Source organism: Trichogramma pretiosum, unplaced genomic scaffold (genome assembly GCF_000599845.2).
Source record: "Trichogramma pretiosum strain Unisexual culture from Peru unplaced genomic scaffold, Tpre_2.0 scaffold20, whole genome shotgun sequence".
NCBI classification, from domain to species: Eukaryota; Metazoa; Arthropoda; class Insecta; order Hymenoptera; family Trichogrammatidae; genus Trichogramma; species Trichogramma pretiosum.
The window spans coordinates 1,604,603-1,624,395 of NW_019641696.1; the positions used below are offsets into that span (position 1 = coordinate 1,604,603).

The following is a 19,793-nucleotide window of genomic DNA, read 5'->3' on the forward strand; positions in this document are numbered from 1 at the left end:
ATTCGATGCCAATGCCAGTAAGATATTATATTCAATTGATTTCTGTTACAGAAAGTTTGAAGAGTCCAATCATCAACGAGTATTAAGCGAAGAAATATGTGAAGGAATGGAGGATTCGGTAAATAATAATTTACGTAATTTATAGTGGAGGTACTTGAACAACATTGAATTCGATCGAGAGACTCGAGTAAATGTTTTCTATAGTAAATTAATTGCAGTATTTTTAAATTTATTACAGGATGTTATAAATTCATGCAAATACACATCAATGTAAATTACGTTATATTTTTTTATGTGAACTTTTCAAAGGATTACATGCACTTTTTTTACGGAACTTTGCTGAAGTTTCATCTCTAACAGCTACTTATTGATTAAAAAAAATAGTTGTACGTTTGTAAACGAAAGCGTAAAAATTAATAATTTAAAGCTTGTTTTGTATAATCGTTACATATACAAAATTTATCGTAAATGAAAGATATCATATTTTTAATTCAGAGCTTTTCGATGTTATCAACAGATGGAGTGTTGTGAATTCGCAAGTGGCAAAAAAATGTTCCATCAGTATAAATACAAAGCACGTTCGATAACGCGATCATTTATAAATTCGTAATCATTTATAAATTGGTTCTTATGATTTTTCGCTTAAAAATGCAGAAGAACCAAATATGGAAACTTGGCTACTCTTTGGAAGTAGATCGGCACGACGTCCGTATTTCCCGCTCGGTTCATTTTGACGTCGTAATATTTCGAAAAGGTCCTTCTATAATGTCTGGGTAATGGTCGAACATTAAATGAAAAAAAAAAGGAAGGAAGCAAAGCAAATAAACGAGAAATTGTGATTGCAAAATTTCAAGGGTAGCTTTGAAAAAGGGCGAAATAAAAATACAGCTGCAGCAGAATGAAAAGAGTGTATAGTCGGAAAAACGTGGTTGACGATGGCTTCTGCTGCTGCTTCTGCTGCTGCTGTAAATACACAGCACAGTGTATATACTTGTGTTTGTTCACAGTACACACAGTGCTGCAGTACATATTATATACGCAGATACGTTTTACACGCCGTAGTACAGTAGTAGTCAAACACTCGTCGCTCTCTCTCTCTCTCTCCATGGCTTTGAGTGAAATATCCAAATAACATGTTTGGCTGCTGCCACCGTCTGTTGAAGCACTACACGCTATTACATGATAATATTTCAGTCGACAGTCGTCGTGGTCGTCGAGATCGGTGTTATTTGCCGAGTGTCGCGCGGGCGCGCAAAGCACGAAAAAGCTTTGCACGTATGTATATACGCATTACATTATATCGAGCAGTGCGTTTACGCGATATACAAGGGTGCTGTAGCGTTAAAAGGTACTCTCGTTAATGACTGTACCAAGGTTCATCTTTTGTGTTTGTATAAAATGGGTCACGCGATGGGCTTGTTAAGAGGAAAAAAAAATAAATAAATAAGTGCCAGCTTCGCGGAAAAAGATCCTCGTCGCGGGCCGATGTATATTTTGTAAAAGCGAGAGTTTCGATCGTTTGCCGAGCTCAAACATACACCGGAATCGCTCGATAACTCCGAAATATTCTATTCTGGCGAAAGCTCCAGAAGACAGCAAATAATACGCGCGCTCGCGAGTTCGTGCGCAGTTCGCGAGCTATATAAAACAATGACTTGCGGAGGAGCTTGCGGCCACTTGGACGTCGATTAGCGCGATCTGCGTTTCTAATCGGTCTGTGGGTGTGTGTGTGTGTGTGTGTGTGTGTGTGTGTGTGTGCGATCCAGCACAAATCCTTTCGATCAACAAGTAGTACGTCACTAAGTTATGTATATATATAGGCATTGCAGCGTTTCGAGCCACGCGAAACTGTCGCACCCCACCGCGACGCGAAAAATCTTTGCACCAAGAAACCCGAAATTCCTGCGCAGGGAGGAGGAAAACTGACGTATACGGAGACACGACAGCGCAAATACGACGCGCTACTTTACGAGCGAGATCGTAAACTTCAGCCCACACGCATTATTATGCATGTATACGATACCTGCGTGCAAATTTACATACGGCAATAAAACGATGTAGAGGCGATACAGCGCGAGAGAAAGAGAGGAAAAGAAAAGCTCGTCTGCGCGGCCGATCGCGAGCGAGCTGCACCGCAACGCGGGCGGGTATCCGGTTTTTTCGCGCGCGCACCGCACATATACATAAGCTATTTTTCGCTCGCGCGCGCGAAAAAGCTCGATCCTTCTTGTTCTCCTCCCTTACTCCCTCGCACAGCAGCGAAGAGAAAACAAGCGTTCCTCTCTCTCTCTTTCTATGTACACATAATATTTTACGACGCGTCAAAAAGCACGAACCGTACATTATATATTTTGTACATGTTTATATGTATGTATGCCCTTGCACGCGTTTACATATGGTTTTTGGCTCGCGCGCGTACATAGTATTTTCTTATCGGTCTCGAATACACGATGCTCGCGAAAATTAGCATGGAAATGGGATTGTATGTGTACCTTGCAGCAGCAGCAGCAGCAGAAAGAGTTGCGCTTGGGATATTCATATTTATTCATTCGATGCACTCTTATCCAGCTCTGACCCAGTGCGCGCGCGTCACGGGTTTTCACATGCGGTTTTTCGATTATACGAACGAGTCGAGTCGCTGTGCATATTGTAATCCTGCGCGTACGCAATGTATCCTTGCTCGCGGAGAGTCCGCGATGACGATTGCGATAGAAAAAAAGCCCATACCTTTCCGATTAATCTTCGAACACGCAGACAGTGCTAAATCATATACAAACGAGTTCAAATCGTTTTAATCGAGGAAGCGACTCCTTTTTCTTATGCTTAACCAAGAGTTTACGCAAAACCTCCCCTGTTGAATCCGCGCACCAACGAATCGTTGTCTCTGGACGATCAACCATTATTATACGGTGGACGAATAAGAAAGGAATAATTATTTTGACGCAGCAATGCCGATCGAGCTTACGATTTTTAGCTCGAGCACGCGAACGCAGTTATCGAAAACGAGTCGATGTTCGATCGCGCGGCTGCGTAAGCGTAACGAACGATCGCGCGACGAGACAAAAATAGATGGGAATCGTTACAGTGCTAATTAAATGCGTCTCGGCAGCAGCTTCCCACGCGTCTCTCGAGCTTGCAAGAATCAATGCGCGCCTCGTAACGCAACGTATATACACGGACGTATACGCGCTGATTATTTGCCATCGCGCGCGCGCGCGCGCATATTTAGGAAAAGCTGCATATACATAATAATGATAACGCGACGCGTGGCCCCGAGTATCTCGAGCTTGCGTAGCGCGACGAGCGGCGCTTGCGTACCGCGCACCGACCGACCGACCGACCGACGACGACGACCGGTTCGACGGCGAGCTTTATAATACGCAAGCTCGCTGTGTGAGCGATACGTACGTACGTACGTACGCATTCCCACCCTACTCTCTATCTCTATCTCTCGGCGTATAGGGGCTGCTCGCTTGCTGCTGCTGCTGCTGCTTCTCGAGACTCGAGACCGTTCACAAGTAGCTAGCCCGTCGCGAGGAGGAGACCACGAGGCAATAGTCCAGTCTAGAGCGACTCTCTCTCTCTCCGCCTTGTATAATCGCGCTCTCGCAGTTTGCTCTCGCTCCGGCTTTACATCAGCAGCAGGCTACCGTAACGCAACGCGGCAAGGAGGATACCGGAGCTCGGAGCCCGAGACACACCAGCAGGCCGCGATCCAACGGAGAGGGACGCTTCTGAATTTATCCACCCGAGCAGCGAGCTTTATTTGCGGGGACCACTATTGTCCGTCGACTTTTATCGTAAGTTTCATTCAGAGATCGAATTTTTTCGTGTATTTTTCTCGTGCCTATTTTTTTTTTTTTTTTTAATGGAAAATTAAAATACATATTGATATACAAATGAACCTTGACCAGGGCACGCAGAAATGATACATCGTTTTGGAACGTGATCTGCGAACTTTGTATACGTTCGTCTTTTTTCCCCCCGTCTTTTTTCTCTGTTTATTGTTATTAATTTTTACCCCCCTCTACGACTCTATGACACGTGGATAACGAATGAAATTATGCGCAATCGAGGCCCCAGAGTGACTCGCAAGCTCCGCCACTCTAAAATTTCAGCAATTCCCGTTACGTCGCGAGATACATCAGTTAATTAAAAAAAAGCTCGCTCGAGCACTACGTTTTCTAAACCTTCCCGCAAGCCCTTCTTCTTTTTCCCGCGTTGCTTTACTTTATGTATCGAAAAAAAGTCACCCTGTGTTTAGAAAAATTCATATAACAAAAATATAAAGTATACACGAAGAGGAGAAGGAAGGAAAAAAAAGACAGAGTGCGCGCGCGATAAAAGCTGCCGACAATTAGTGTCAAACGCGGGGCGCTTATAGTCGAGTTCACGCTATACTCACACACACACACAACCTGGGAAAATATTTATCGTGCGCAAATCCTGTCGTCCCGTTTTCATTCGTTCTTTCTCTTCTTTTTCTTTCTTTCTCTTTTTTTTTTGCTGACTCCGCCAAAGGCTTTCAAGCCTTTTTTTTGCCGTTGTCGTTCGAGCTCATCGAAGAGAGTATGCGCGCACGATTATAAGCTCGTGATCGTGTCCGGCGCTCATTATATAGTGCCCCAGCGCCACGCGTTTTAATCACGATAAAGTATCTCTCGCGCGCCGAAGCTCGCGCGCGATTAATCATTCGTTTGTATAACGCCGCAAGCTCCACGACGAGGAAACCCCCCGCGAGGATGAGAGATAAATCAGCGATGAGTGAAAAAGTCTCGGCGCGATGCGGTCGCGCGACGATATTCACGCTGCGCCAAAGTTGAAAAGTCACAACTAGATCAGTTTTCTCGTGGGAAAAACCATGTAAGCGTGGCGAATAAGCGACCTGCGTCGATTATACGCGTATGTATTGTCTTATACAACTCATTCAAGCGCTTATTGAATTGTCCAACTGCTATTCGTGGCTATAACGTAATATCGACAACAAAAAGTTTACGCAACTAATACCGTTGACGTACGCGATGCCGTATTCCCTTTCATTCATTCAAGCTCTCTCGAAAAGTCATCGATACGCGCGCGATCGATTCTTCCATTTTACTCGATGTAAAGATTCGAATTTCTTCGAGCGTGAAAAAAAAAGATCTGGGGAAATTTCGATGTAATGCCTACGATCGGGTGCGACGAGATGAGAATAAAATGCCGCTTGACTTGGCAATGCGAGAAAAATCATTCAATTTTCCTGATTGCAGAATTTTCTGATTATAAATTTATTATCATTTCATCCACGGTTTTGTCGTAGTTCTTTTTTGCTCTCGGGAATTACATTGCCCCGAAACGGGTTAATGCGAAGAAAAATAAATTATAGATGGTCGTATAAGTTATGTACGCACATTCGCTCTGCGCCTTACGGCATCATCCGCGTGCACGCATTCGCTTCGGAAAAATCACCGAGTGACTATTTTTAGCTTCGTTCTTGCGGGCGAATTAACGACGGCGACGGGGAAACGATTGCGGGTGGAAAGTAAGGAGAAATTCGACCAGTGTGTTCGACCAGTTGCGGGGTGAAAAAAAAAAAATAAAATGCACTGCGCAAATCTTTATCGTCAACCGAGTAGTTTCACAATCCTCGTTAATTACCAGTTTGCGGCCAGCAGCAGCAGTAGCTCATGAAGCTTGTCTTCGGTTTCGCGAAACGCAATTCTTATAAATAGTCGTTTCGCGCGCGAGAGAGAGAAGAAGAAGAAGGAAAAAAAGGAAGGTAAGGAAAAAAGTCACGGCGCGAGCAGTGATTAGTCGCCCAACTAGCCAATTAGTAAGAGGACTCGCGCTGCGCCGAGTCAGTCTGATTTCTCTCGCTCGTGGAGCAGCGGGACCTCGAGGATATTTTTTTCTACTCAACGACGTCTTTTAGCTTTATATAGATGGTACATAACACTACTAATGACACTGCTGTAAGAGGATATATAATACACTGTCGGAGCTTTATTAAATATATATATATATGTATATAGGAGGGGAGTAAAATAAGGAGCTTGCGACGAGGAAATCCGGCGTACCCATTGTTACTTAGCTACTAGCTCCTTTGCGCTCGTGTACCCCTCGGATCTTCGAAGATTTACATCCATATTCCTGAGGTTTTTATTTCGGACACGGAGGACCTCCTGCCTTTTTTTACGAGCATTATAAGCTCGTCGATCGTAAAAAAAGCCACCACCAAGAGACATTAGGCGTCGGACGACGATGGTGTAAGTTAAAGCAGGTGTGGAAAATGTTTGCTATAGCTCCCTTTTACTTTTTTTTCTTTTTGCCAAATTGATGCTCCTGCGACCTATTATAGCACGAATACCTTAGCTAACACGACGCGGGCCCTTCTCTCTCTCTCTCTCTCTCTTTTATACAAATGGGGAAAGATGTAGCTTTTCGCCGCGGTAACCCAGAGAGAGTCATACGTGAGAGGCTAGAGCCTTTTTATTCACTCGTGAAAGCCACACGAAAAAGCTATTAAGATTAAAATTTATATCATCGCTCGTATACGTATCCATATACGTTCGTATAATAGCCCGAGATATCTGAAAAGAGAGTGCTGATCGATGCGCCAGCAGGCATAAAGAGCTCTCGGCTCAATCTTGAGCTTTTTTTTCATATATCCCCCCGAAAATGTCGATAATTTTGGTTAAAGAAAATCACGCGTGTCGTGACACCCTGACGATTTCGAAATTGCTTACTATTATTACATATATTTTAATTGTTTCGAGTAAATTTTTTTTTTTTAATGCGTCCTCAGCAATCGTACTCTTGTGTGCGCGCGACGTTTGTTCATCTGCGTCAGCGAGAGATGCAACACATATGCCCAGAGGGTGGTTGTTCAACGAAACCAGTGAATTTCATCTATTATCATAGATCCTGCGACTCATTCGCAGCCCACTCGTGATTCTCAGCTATTTTTGATTCGATTCAAAATTAATACAAAAAGGGAATTATTTTTTTAATCAACGTGCAGAGTCTATGAAACGTGAACTTTCAACAACGTATTGATTGAAAATATGATAGAAAAAGGGAGGCTAGCGATTTTCGATACAACGTATACCTTCGTCAATAGGATTGAATTAGAATTTTTGCTTTTTCATCAGCTACTTAAAATAAGAAGAAAATGAATATTAATTAAAGATGTCTCTTTAATTATTTTCAAAAATTCCTTTCTGAACCCTTTAATATGCCCTTCTTGACAGAGAAAAGGCAAAATTGTTTGAAAATAATGACGTAAATAAATGAAAATTTTAGTTACAAACAATAAAATCTTCTTAACCTACATTCTATACATAATCAGTTTTAGAAAATAATGCGCTAATTCCTGTTTTGATAAACATAAATTACACGAAAGGTATTTAAGAATCGCTTATTTTTGAACGAATTAAATAACTTTGACAAATGCATTAAGTTACTTTTCAAACAAAATAAAAATAAACTTCTTAATGGATAATTATCAGTTATAACTATGATGATAATATTTCATTGCGTGGCTAATGAGTTGAAGTGTAATTTTTTTAGTTTATTTTAAACAGATTAATGAGGAACTTATTTTTCGAGCAATGCGTCTTTAAACTTAGTCGAGCTGTTATTTACGGGGGCCATTGGTTTAGTAACATTTTTATATCAAAAGCTGGCTCAGACTCTTCAAACAGACGGATTGATTTGTTCGGCACCTTCAACTCTCTTTAACTTCACAACTTTATTATTTCACGTTTGGATTTGTCGATGAACGCCATTATAGATTTCTCATGTTCCATTGGTATTTGTTATTTATTATAAATATATTCATTGCTCATCAACATTTATTATTTAGCCCCAAATGCATTTATTAAATAAAAAATTTACTTGCTAGTTTTCAACATCATCTGAAATTTTTCAACTCGATGAGGAAAATTAGTGGATCTTTTTGAACTTGCTGATCGTGTCTGCCTAATGTTTTTGATCCGTGTACGTTGAAACGAGGGAAAATGAGAGAAGGCCAAGAAAAATTAGCCATCGCACCGATATGAAAAGCGTCGAAAAGTCGTGACGCGCGCGAAAATGGACCCGAATTGGCAAACGCCTTTAATTGCACTTTGAGCGTGATATATATAGTGAAAATTTGGCTTTGAAAGAGCTTGGCAGATATGTATGCACTCTAATACATATAGGCGAGCTGCAGCACAATTCGGCAGAGTAGCCGTCGCCGCCGGAAAGCTACAACGGATATATAACCACAAGCTCTCGACCCATCAGCCGAAAGATTGAAAACGATACGCGAAATGGTTTTTTATCGGACGTCGAATATAAAAAAGAAAGGAAAGAATGTATAGCCATTTTTTTGCTTATATGCCAATTATGAAACGTGCAATCCTTATCCGATTAACAAGGGCAATTCTCACATCTACATTCCAATGAAATAAAATAATGTCATAATTCGACGCGGATTTACTTCTATAGGCGTAAAATTCACTCGAACATCGATTGCAATACGCTCTGCTACGCTCGTAGCTATTTCGGAATATTTTTTTTATCACGACACAGGCTAGAGAAAGAGCGAGAGAGATTCAATTTACGCTCTATTTTAGAAAAGTACGAAATTGCGCCGCTCAAAACTTCAAAGATGCATAAATGCGTACGTAGTAGCCCCCGAACATACGTTTGGGAGTGAAAAAAGAAAAGTGTAGTCCGTTTTGCTGGCAACTGTTCCCCAATGTGCTCTCTCTCTCTCTCTCTCTCTCTCTCTCCTCTTTGCTGGCAAAAAAGAACTCGCGCAAAACTGTATTATAAGTAAGGCATTTATCTTTCGAGCGTGCGTTATGGGTTAATGTATCTCAATTTTTTTGTCGCCACGCAGAAGTGCATTTCGCGCGCGAGCGAGCGCTACAAGGGGCGAGCCGTTAAATAAATATTTAATCGAGCGATTTAACGTATCTGTTTCGGCCTGGCACGTCGCTCTCGTATACACGTCGCGATATAAAATGCATTATATATCTCTCAAATTGAATATCTCACGTACGCGTCATTTTTTTTTACTTTTTAAATGATGTATACACCGTACAGCTCACGGAGACAGGAACGTAAATAAAAAGTTTTTAAGCAAATTTCGTAATCATACAAATATGGCTGATTTGCATGTTGTAACGTCGTAATGTAGTTTCCCAGCGAGCTGCGCGCGTGCCGAAAATCTACGACAGAGCTGCCGCGCGAGCTCTCCGCAGCGCGCACGCAGCCGAGAAGTAAGTGGGACTTTTTGCTGCTGCTGCTGCGTTCGAGGCGAGTTACGACTATGGTTACGAATAAAAGCTCGCAAGCTCGCAAGCTCGGCTGCAGCAGCGCGTAAAACGATATAAAAACGCGCTACGCGCCCACCACCACCACTCCGCGTTCGTTAATTTCGCAACCTTAGCTCCCTTTGCGCGTCCGACGTTGTGAAAAAAATTAGATCCTAGCCAGCTGCTGTTTTTTTTTTCTATTTTATTTCACGATTCACAGGCGAGTCAGCATCGAAACGAGAGCGCGCGGTAGCTCGCTCCTCGAAGAGCGCGCGCGGTAATCGGCGAGAAAGGAGGAGCTTCGACCTAATAAATATATATATCTCCGTTTCTCGCGCCGATACTCGAGATGTGCACGAGGCAGCTGTTTACGGGCTGCGCGTGCCACTTGCATCGACGAGGATCGTTTGCTCTCGTTTATATGAAGCTCTCGCGATTGAATTTTTATGTGAATTCTACTAGCTTTGACGAATGCAATTTATGACTCCGAGTGTTTAATTCAACGTTCGTACATCCAACTCGTACTTCTCTCTTCTTTAAAAAAAAAAAAAAAAAAAAAAAAAAAAAAACAGCCGCAGCTCTTGATCGAGGGATTAGGTGATTTTTTAAGCTTTAGCGCGTGTTGTTTTTTCTCTCGCCTTTTACAAAATATTTCATCTCCGCAAATTATTCATCCTGCGCGTTGAGCCGTTGTGCTCCGCTCTATCTTTCATATTTTTTTTGTAGCTGCTGAAAACTAGACGTAATAGCCGCTGTTTTAAAAACTGCGATCTATATCGTTCATTTTTCTTTTCTTTTTTTTTTTTTTTGATAAAATGTTTGCATAATCGAGCGGGCTCGCATCCGCGTGCGTTGCAACTTTTTTTTGTCTCCTTCATTTTTATCCGACGCGCACGAATTTACGTATATATAAAGTGCTCCAAATTGATCGTCATTTATTTATTTTTCTCATCGGCGTGCGTAATATAGTCGACACACGCGGAAACGATAATTGGGAAAAAGCGAGAGAACGGACGAACCGCTACGTATAAAAATGCTGACGATCAGCGACAAAAAAATAAGTTGGGCGTACGAGATATAGGCAGAGACGACGAAGCGTACTCGGGCGGTCAGTGATACGAGCGTACGTGCGATCGGACGCGTATAGTGTATGGACTGTATAAGAATATATTATAACGGATCGATGAGTTCGACTCTCGTGCACATATCACGGCTGCATCTGCCAGCTGCCAAGAGAGAGAGAGAGAGAGAGAGTGACTCGGCCAAACATACTCTATACTCGCGCTACAGACGGCCGCGCAGACATTATTCATCATTGCCATTATGACTAATGACTCGGATGATTATCGCGTCTCAATCGATACAGTTTTATTTATGAGGAGAGGAGGAAGGAGAGTAGTACAGCACTGCGAAGGCTCGCCGCCGGCGGCAGCGGAAGAGTGACACACAGACTCATTCGTCTATACATCCAATGTACATATTAATATACGTCATCATTGTGCAGACGTTTCCTTCCTCTCTCGTTTCTGGGAAAAACGTTAATTAACACGGGCGAGTCTCGATAGACAAAAGGAGTATACACGAAACTTGTCTATCCTCTCTCTCTCTCTCTCTTTGGCCTATCGCGACGAGCTGAGTCGCGCGGCGCGACAAATCTATAAATCGGTAATTCGCAGAAATGGACTGCAGCAGCAGCAGCACACAAATAGGCTCGCGGTGATTTCAATGCGTCGCGGCATACTACACGGGAGGAAGCTTCTGCTTCTGCTGCACCTCCACCCACGCGCGCGCTCCACGACGTACGTACAACGAAGCAGCAGCAACTGCGTAGTAGTGCGCGTGCAACAGCTTCTCCCCCTGCTACATAATAGCGCCCAAGGCCACCTCGCGAGCTCGCTCGCGGCGACAATTCGTATCTACGTATATAAAACGTAAGAAGCAATTTTCGGTCTCATATACGTATGCGTATATGCGTGTTCTATACGACGGGATCGTAGCGGCTGTATTATAATATACGGTCGCTCGCGCGTACGCAAGGAGTGATTTTGAGTAATGGTCGCGCGCGCGCGCGTGTGAATCATATAGCGTGGGTGCGGGCAAAAAGTAGAAAATTCGTCGGTATACACGCGTTGCATTATCTTGTAAATTGAGTGTGCGATGCAGTATCGAGCAGCTCGCGGGGGAGTCGTAAGTTTCTAAGCACATACGTTGCACATATTGCTCCTCCTTCCTTCCTTCTTTTTTTTCCTTTTCTTCTTTTTTTTTTTGTAAACTTTTCTTCCTAGCCAAGTGTGCACGCGTACGCGCGCGCGCGAGCAACAGCAGCTAGATGATGAAATAGCCTCGCGCGCGCGAGCTTTCGCGAGGGTTTCGAGAGGGGCTTCTAGTGCGTTCAGGACGCAGGTCGAAGGTGTGTGTGAGGGGGAGGAGAAAAAAAAACTTTATTATCCGGTTTATATTCATGAACTTTTCAAAAGAGTGCATGGACTAACTCGTGGGCTGGCGATGTTGTGCTTCTGCTGCCGCTGCTGTTATGATTCATGTACATATTGTATAAATAATAATATGCGTAACCGCAAACTGGATTTATCGAGCCGCATAAAGAGCGTACTTGGGATTATCGCGTAAGTTTTTTATTCCTGCGATGATAATCTTCGGCGCTCGTTACAGCTATCGTCGAAGTAAAACAGCTTTCTCTCTCTCTCTCGAAAAGCGGCGATAATAAATTCGATGCGCAAAATTTTAGCAGATATGCAATTACACGAAACTCCGCTCGCGTATATTCCTTATTTAATACGAATTCAATAATAATTTTCGGATACAGCTTAACGAGCTACTCGTTTTATGTACTCGCGATATGAAGTTGATACAATATTTACTTCGTTTGTATCGTATACAAACAACAAACTTGGACAAAAACAGCTCGACGTAACACGACGCGCATACCTGCGTGTATACGGCCAGGTTTGTTTTGCTGCGCAGTTCTCCGCGATCGCAAACTTCGGCAGTCGCGAGAGTCGCGGGTAATAATACACATACATTGTATACGTACTCGCGGCGGCGGCACCCCACGCAAGGACGCAACTTTGTTTAGCCGTTTCGAGAATTAAATTAACGTCGCGCGATTCGAAGAAAAGCTTCTATTCCTTATGGTAGTAAGGCATTACAACGAGTGCGTGAATCGACTCGTAATATACAAGATGAAATTTTGCACCTTACACGCGCGGAAAGTCCCCCTTTTACATCAAGCTGCAGTGCAAGCTCCGCGGTGTGACGAGTGAGAGGGTAGAGGGGATAATATGCATTTAGCTGCCGTGTAGCAGCATATTGGAAAAGCAGCACCGCGAGTCTTATATACAACATAATTCGGTTTGGCTTTTGCTCGCTCGCTCTGCGTGACATAATTCGCGGGGCTCTGCGGCTTGCTTGTCAATTTACTCTCTATCTCTCTCTCTATCTCGCTCTCAGCGAGGCGCGTGCAAAACAAGATGGTACATCGCGCGACACCGCCACCACCACCGCGTAGTAGTAGTAGTAGTAGTAGTAGTAGTACAGCTTAAAGCTCGTCGCACGCGCGGAGCTGCAGCTGAAATTAAACGCGCCGCGACTACGACTACGACGACGTTACGATCGACGTCATTACGCGACTTGTACTACCCACGCGGATTATCTCATCCCCCTCCCTCCTTGGCTCTCTCTCTCTCTCTCTCTCTTATATCTTTGTCTCATTCGAGATTCTCAGCTCTAGACTACATCGCTCGAGAAAACATCACTTACATTGCGGCTTTATACTTTGCTTCGCGCGTGCAGGCAGGATATTGAAAATTTGAATAATTTCCACGCTCGCAGCAGCAGCTAGTCTTTTTTTTTTTTTTACTTTTTTTCAACAGAAGGAAAGGAAAGGAATTGGCCCGAGAGCGAGCAAGAAAAAAGCTCGAGCGTCGAGAGCGCGCGATTGAAGCAGATGTATAAAAACGAAGGCAAAAAGAAGGAGGCGGGCAGGCAGCTGGCAAAGTGTGCCGCTCGCTCGACTTGGACGAGTGGCCAATTTATTATATTCATGATTCTATCGAAAGGTACTGTCAAAAGAGCTGCTATACTGCCGAAGTGCGCGCGTATCCATCACCTCTCGTTGAATTAGATGCTACTATGCTGTACGCGTATACGATCGCCAGCTTTTCATCCACTATCGACTCGTTTTTTTTTTTTCTACGACGCGAATGCATTTGGCCAGTGCGTACGTGCCCCCACTTGTGTATATATACGATGAAAATACCTCTACTCGAGGCGCGACTGATTCAATTTTAACCCTTTTTACGTTGCCTCGAGACACGCAAACGACGTTGCGAGACGAAATATTACATGGAACGGATTCTCCACAGCGCGAGAGAGGTGTGAAAATTCGATCGACGCACCTACGAACGCGACGACATTCGATTATATTTCCGCGCCAGCGTAATTCCGTTATCAACCGAGGCATTCATTGATTTATGCACGCGATCGTAATCGTCGAATTGCGCGGGCGTTGGGATGTCGTAACGCACGTACATTCGCCATTCACCAACTGCGACGCAATTTTTTTAATCGTTCTCGATTCGGATACGCGTGTAAAAAGTATATTTACAGATATAACCGCGCGACGTTCGAGGCCGATATAAATGCGCGCACGCAGAGTCGTACAACGCACGCTATGCGGCATTGTCGTACAGTTTACGCCGTACAGGTTTGTTTTTATTTTTATTCGTTTTATTCATCTGGCGCGCGCGCGAAAAATTTCGGCAGAATCTGTTTTTTGCTGCTGCTGCTACGCGCGCGTTGGACCGTCAACCTTTGTATATGTATTTTTATTCGAATATATTTATCGTTTTTCGGGTGTGTGTATATACACAACGAGAAAGATTTTATCGCATTATTATATGTATCGAACGCGCGAGGAAAAAGAGAGCGAGAGAGAACATAACATCGAATTATCAATTAATACGAATGAATTGCGAAAATTATTATTTAAAGCAAATTCGATGCTCTCGCGTATAGCTTAAATAATATATATTTTTCGCGGCTCTCGCGTCGTGACCTCGACGAGATTTTACCTGCACAGCGATTATATTTTACTGCATTTTATATATAATAATTGTTGATTGACGAGTCTGATATTCTTCGAGCGCGCGGATGGATCTCTTATATATTTATTTTTATTTGCTCTCGGTCAATAATCGATCGTCGTGCTTTTTTCTCTCTCTCTCTCTCTTTCTCCGCACCGAGCCGAAGGTAGCAGCTCGTTCTTGATATTTACTTTTTTCACTCTCGCATCGAAATATTTATTCATGCGCGTTCGGTAAGGGCGGCCTTACATAATACAGTGCGCTGTCAGGATGATTCGTCGAAAAAAAAAGGAAGAAGAAGAACGAAAAACGTTCGCGGCGTGTTGCGAGTGTACTATATACGAGTCAAAGAAAGGGCAACATTTACCTTATATACGCGGAAAACTATATTTTCATTATTAAAATGGCTCTCTCTGGAGTAGTGGCCGTCGAAGTTTTCGCCGTCGCCGCGAGGACAAAAGAAAGTTCGCGATGAGCGTATAAGGGGCCGCACGGGGCGCTTCGTTGTTTTCCCAGAGAGAGAGAGAGAGAGAGAGAGAAGAAAAAGGAACCGCTGCACGTCCGCCAAGTTTTAAATAGGCACAGTTGAAAAGCCTCTGGGCTATTGCCTTTGTACTCGACGACGTCTTCGCAGTATATGCGTTTTTCAACCGTCATGCGATCGCGTTCGACGGGGAACGCATACCACGAGATAAACGACGCGCGCGTAGGTACATTATTTATTGCAAATTCCAGGGAGTACGCGTATAGTGGCGCCTTGCGACTCATTCGTCCGCGTTAGGCAAGAGCCGACGTATTTACGATCCAAGGAGTTTATCCCTTTTAATAAAGAGAGAGAGACGGCGCGTAAAGGAGATAGTCCTTGATAAGGAGAGGCATTAACGCCAAGTAGTTGCGTATATATATATATGTCCCTCGCCCGGAAAGTCCGAAAGTCTGCGGCCGAAGCGTATTACAACGGTAATGTATAAATAGCTCAAGGCCGTGCATACGTACGCGTGAAAATTTCGTATTTACGATCACCTGCGCGACACCAACTGTGTGCGTGTGTATTCGGCAACTCGGTATAAAATGTAACATTCAACTCACGCAGCGGATCTCGGGCATTGCATAGCATAGTATTTATAATCGATTATATCCCTTATAATACTCGTACCATAGTTTCCGTTCGCGATCCATCGCGTATGCCGAGCATCTGCGTGTGTGTGTATATAGATAGGGGCGGGAGAACTTTTCGTATGTATGTATGCTCGGGCTGGCACAAACTTTGCCGCGCAGCTCCCTCGTTGATACCCCGCGCGGTACATCGTATGTGTAAGCTCGTTCGTTGGTCCATTTTGATATTCATTGGCTTCTCTCTCTCTCTCTCTCTCTCCATCGCCGCCGTAGCATATCGTGAGATAGAGCGAGCTTTGAAGCAGCAGCTCGTTACACGTCCTATATCTTGCTACACAGCGGCAGCGTACTATCTATATTTACCCGAACGAAGGATACGCATACGGACGAGCGAGACTTTTTCTTAACTATTCATGCGCGCAGCTGTATGCCGTATAGCATACAGTTACGTGCACACCTACAGGTACGAAACATCCGTGGCGTCATTTAATTAGCTCGATTTCGTTATTACGGATTCCAAAGTAAAGGTCCGGATCGCTGTGCCGAGCTGCGCGATGGCAATCTCTGGATATATACGGTCGCAGAGGATCGCGAGTTGTAGATTAATCGCACACACCCATCCGCCCGCGCACCGACGACTCTTCATAATGTACATGGCAATTTTGAAGAAAGAACGTACTCGAACTATATAGATATAAAATGTGTATATAAAGGAGCTTATTTTACTCCGACGAGCTACCCGTGTACGATCCCCGAGGAGCAGCTGAGCGCGCGTATACAGACGAGCGAAGATGTGATCGTGTCTTATCTGTCCTGGTGGCGTACGTTGCAGCGCGTCAAAAGCGCGGCGGGCGCAGTCCTCCTTGAGTCTTTCTCTCTCTCTCTCGCTCTTTTGCTCTCGCTCGCGTATATATATATGAGCTATAGAGATATATATATTGTCAAGGGAATACGTCGTTGCTGCTCGTGTAAATACGGCGCGCGAGATATTGTGCTATAGTTTCGCGAACCACACATTCAAATCCCTCGCGCAGTGAAATTTCGTAATTCAATATCGTAAGTACGTGTGTAAAGCAATTGACGAGAGGTCGCGCGAGCTTTCGCGAAAATTTTGCATGTATATAGCCATACAATGTGTGCAGAAGTTGATCTTGAGCTTGCACGCGAGCTTGCGTTGGAAGTAAGAGAGAGAGAGAGAGAGAAAGAGAAACGAACTAATGGCTTCGCCTTGAAATTGCTACCGAGTTCTATTTACGTAGTCTTCGCGACGAACTTCACAATCTTCTGGCTCGTCCGCAGCTGCGAGCTTAGAGCTTAATTCTCTTAGATAAGTCGCCTACGGGCTATCTCAACGAGAAATAGAGAGAGAGAGATGGTTGAACGATGGGGGGAAAAAACAACGTTACATTATACCATACCCAAAAAAAAAGGGTAGAAAGTAAGACCAAAATTGATTCCTATTTGATAATTCAGCGCTCGTAGCAGTAAGTGGTATAAAAGTAGGTACAACGAGCAATGCATACAAACAATATATCTGTATATCATACATAAGTAGGAGGCCTGAACCGAGCGATGTATACAGCATACGCAACAGGTAGGGAGTTTGAGCCGTTTGCCTATATACAGCTCCACAGCCTGTTGAACTTTTCTGGTTTCGAAGCGTACATGCAGCGAATTTCATGCATACATGTACGTGCTCGTAGTAACAGTACGCGTAGGTAGCTGAAAATTATGTACAGCGAGCCCTTTTCAGTAGTAGTTGGCCGCGCTCGCAAACAACTCTCTCTCTCTCTCTCTCGGCCAGTGGTACATACTATTTTCTTCTTTTTTTTTTTTCGTTTGTAATAGGCAACTTTTCTGCCTGGCTAAATTACGCACGTACGTACGTACGCGTGCGTGTAACGTATACGCAACTCGGCAACGGCAGACCTCGGGCGATCGCAGCGGCGGAAAATTTTTTTAATTAAAAAAAATAAGAAAAATAAAAAAAATAGAAATAATAATAATTATGTCGGTCGTTCGGTGCGTTTGCTGGCTGGTAACAAAGCACGCGCGATCCCTGGCGTGCATAACCTCGCTGCTGCTGGAGCAGCAGCTCTGGCAGCGGCTGGAGACGGTGGCCAGAAGCAGAAGAGCCAACAAGGGCATGATCGAGATCGAGACGCGGCGCGGACAAAAGGTAAGCTCGCGCCACACCTCCCGAGAGCGCGAAAAGCCCGCTAACCCCTTTGACAAATCGTTTCGCCCGGAAGATGACGGTCTTGGAGAGCAGCGGCGGCCCCGACGGTTTCGTGCTGCCCGCCACCGCGAATCCCCTGGCGCACAGCTGGCTCTTCATCGGCGGCAAGGTGCCGTTCTATCGGGTCTGGTGGGAGTACCTCATGGACACGATCGAGACGAACTACGTCCAGCTGGCGGTGCTGCTCGTCTACGGCACCCTCTGCTTCAATTTCCAAATTCCACTGCCGAGATTCTGAGCGCTCTCGATGTGACTGCGCCCAACTACTAACTATACGAAGAGCGATAAAATGTGAACCGTAGAAAAAAAAAAAATTGTAAAATAGTGCCACCGACTGCGAGTCGAATTGTGTACAGATCGTATCTGGAGCGCGTGTGTGTGGGTGGTGTGGGTGGAACGGATGGAAAGAGTAAAGAACGAAACAAAAAAACGGAAAAATAAGTCACGAGTACAAAAAGCTCTCCTGCGTATACATTATTCAAAGCCCGAGAAGACGAGTACAACGCGGCAGCACACTTTTATCTCAATTGCGGGAGAAGAGAAGTAAGGAATACGAATCGAAGAGGGCACATTATCGGGAGGAAATCAGAGAGTGAGAGAGAGCAGTTTTGTTTAACGTCACTGGTCTCGCAGGATCTCTCTCACTCTCTCGGCCGGATTTGAAAATGCCACGATTGGCTATATAGCCTCGAGCGATAATTGCGTGATTGACGATCTGTACTCCTATCTCTCTCACTTCTCCATTCCATCGAGAGATATCAAAGGTATTGATAAAGACATAATTTAATATCGGGTGTACACAATATGCTTTGGCACGCGGTAGCATAAAGTAAATGTAAGAAGATTCGCTCTGGGTAAAGCTCTGCTGCTGCTGTGCCTCGTGTATAGTTGTTATTACGTCAAGCTCTCTCCTCTCTCTCCGCGCGTCAGCGGCAAAGTTTTGCTGCTGCTGCCGCAACCCTTTGCAAACTCGCCGGATCGTGTATAATTCGCCCGCAGAGCTTTGTGAGCAAGCGCGAGAGCGAGAGCTTACAAAGAGACGGGCATTGTATATATATAAAGCGAGCCTCGGCTGGCTGCGGTGTTGTCCATTAGCACCTATTAGCGCGCGCTCGATCCGTCAAAATTTATGTGTATTTATTTATCCGTATCCGAATGACGACGATCGTGTTGTACTATCTGCGTGCCTATTATATATATGTTTCGAGATCGCAGCCAGCTGATAATCTCTCGACGCGTTATACATCCGAGTGTCGAACGCTGCCACAGCCTGTGTAGCAGCAGGATTTTGTCGCCTCCGACGAGAGATATACAAAAAGTCCAATAAATCAATGTTTCGCGTTGCGTTGCCGTGTTATAATATAACATAACATTGTATATGTACGACCATGCGCGAGAAAAGGGTGTACGCGTACGCGCGTGCAAATAATAAATTCATTTCCGATTGGCCGTTTCGTTTTTTTTTTTTTTTTTTCATTTTATCGCATAATCGAACCGATGTAATAATAAGCTCGCTCCGCGAATAAGCGCGACTTATTTTCCGCTCGTGTCCGACCTACTATGCGCGGCTTATCTTATAGAAAGCAGCAAAATGCCAATAAGTTGCTGCTGCTATACTCGGACCATTGTAATTTCTCGGCTCTTATCTTCGGTGCTGCAGCAGCAGCAGCACGCGTGGGCGCGAGAACGCGTATATTGCGCACCTGCACCCATACACATCTTCCGACGCACTCATCTTTATTATTTTTATTATTATTATTATTATTATTAAGCTCTAATACTTTTTCTCAGTTCTCGACGTACACGCGCGCAGGTATTTTATCATATCTTATAAAGTAACTCGCTGGAGCGCGCGCTTTTACATCTCTTGCATCCTACACGTCCTTGATTACGAGTCATATTTTTTTTCATTATTTTTATTTGCAATCCATACAACTGCGACGACGAATGCGGAATTCCGGGATACATCGTATAAGGCATCTTACAACGGGAGGTTGAAGTTGCGCGCACGGCGAGAGAGACTTGATAAAATTAAATAACTTTTTGCGCGGC

At 44.2% G+C, this 19,793-nt stretch overlaps 1 protein-coding gene across 2 annotated transcripts in view; it reads left to right on the top strand.

Annotated features, from left to right (window-relative positions):
- Positions 1 to 3,441: 3,441 nt before the first annotated feature.
- Positions 3,442 to 19,793, top strand: part of LOC106656564 — a 28,553-nt gene continuing 12,201 nt past the window's right edge. For both annotated transcript variants that reach the window (XM_023462042.1, XM_023462041.1), the window contains exon 1: positions 3,442 to 3,800. The gene's annotated coding sequence lies outside the window, so the exon portion shown is untranslated. The remainder of the gene's footprint in view (positions 3,801 to 19,793) is intronic.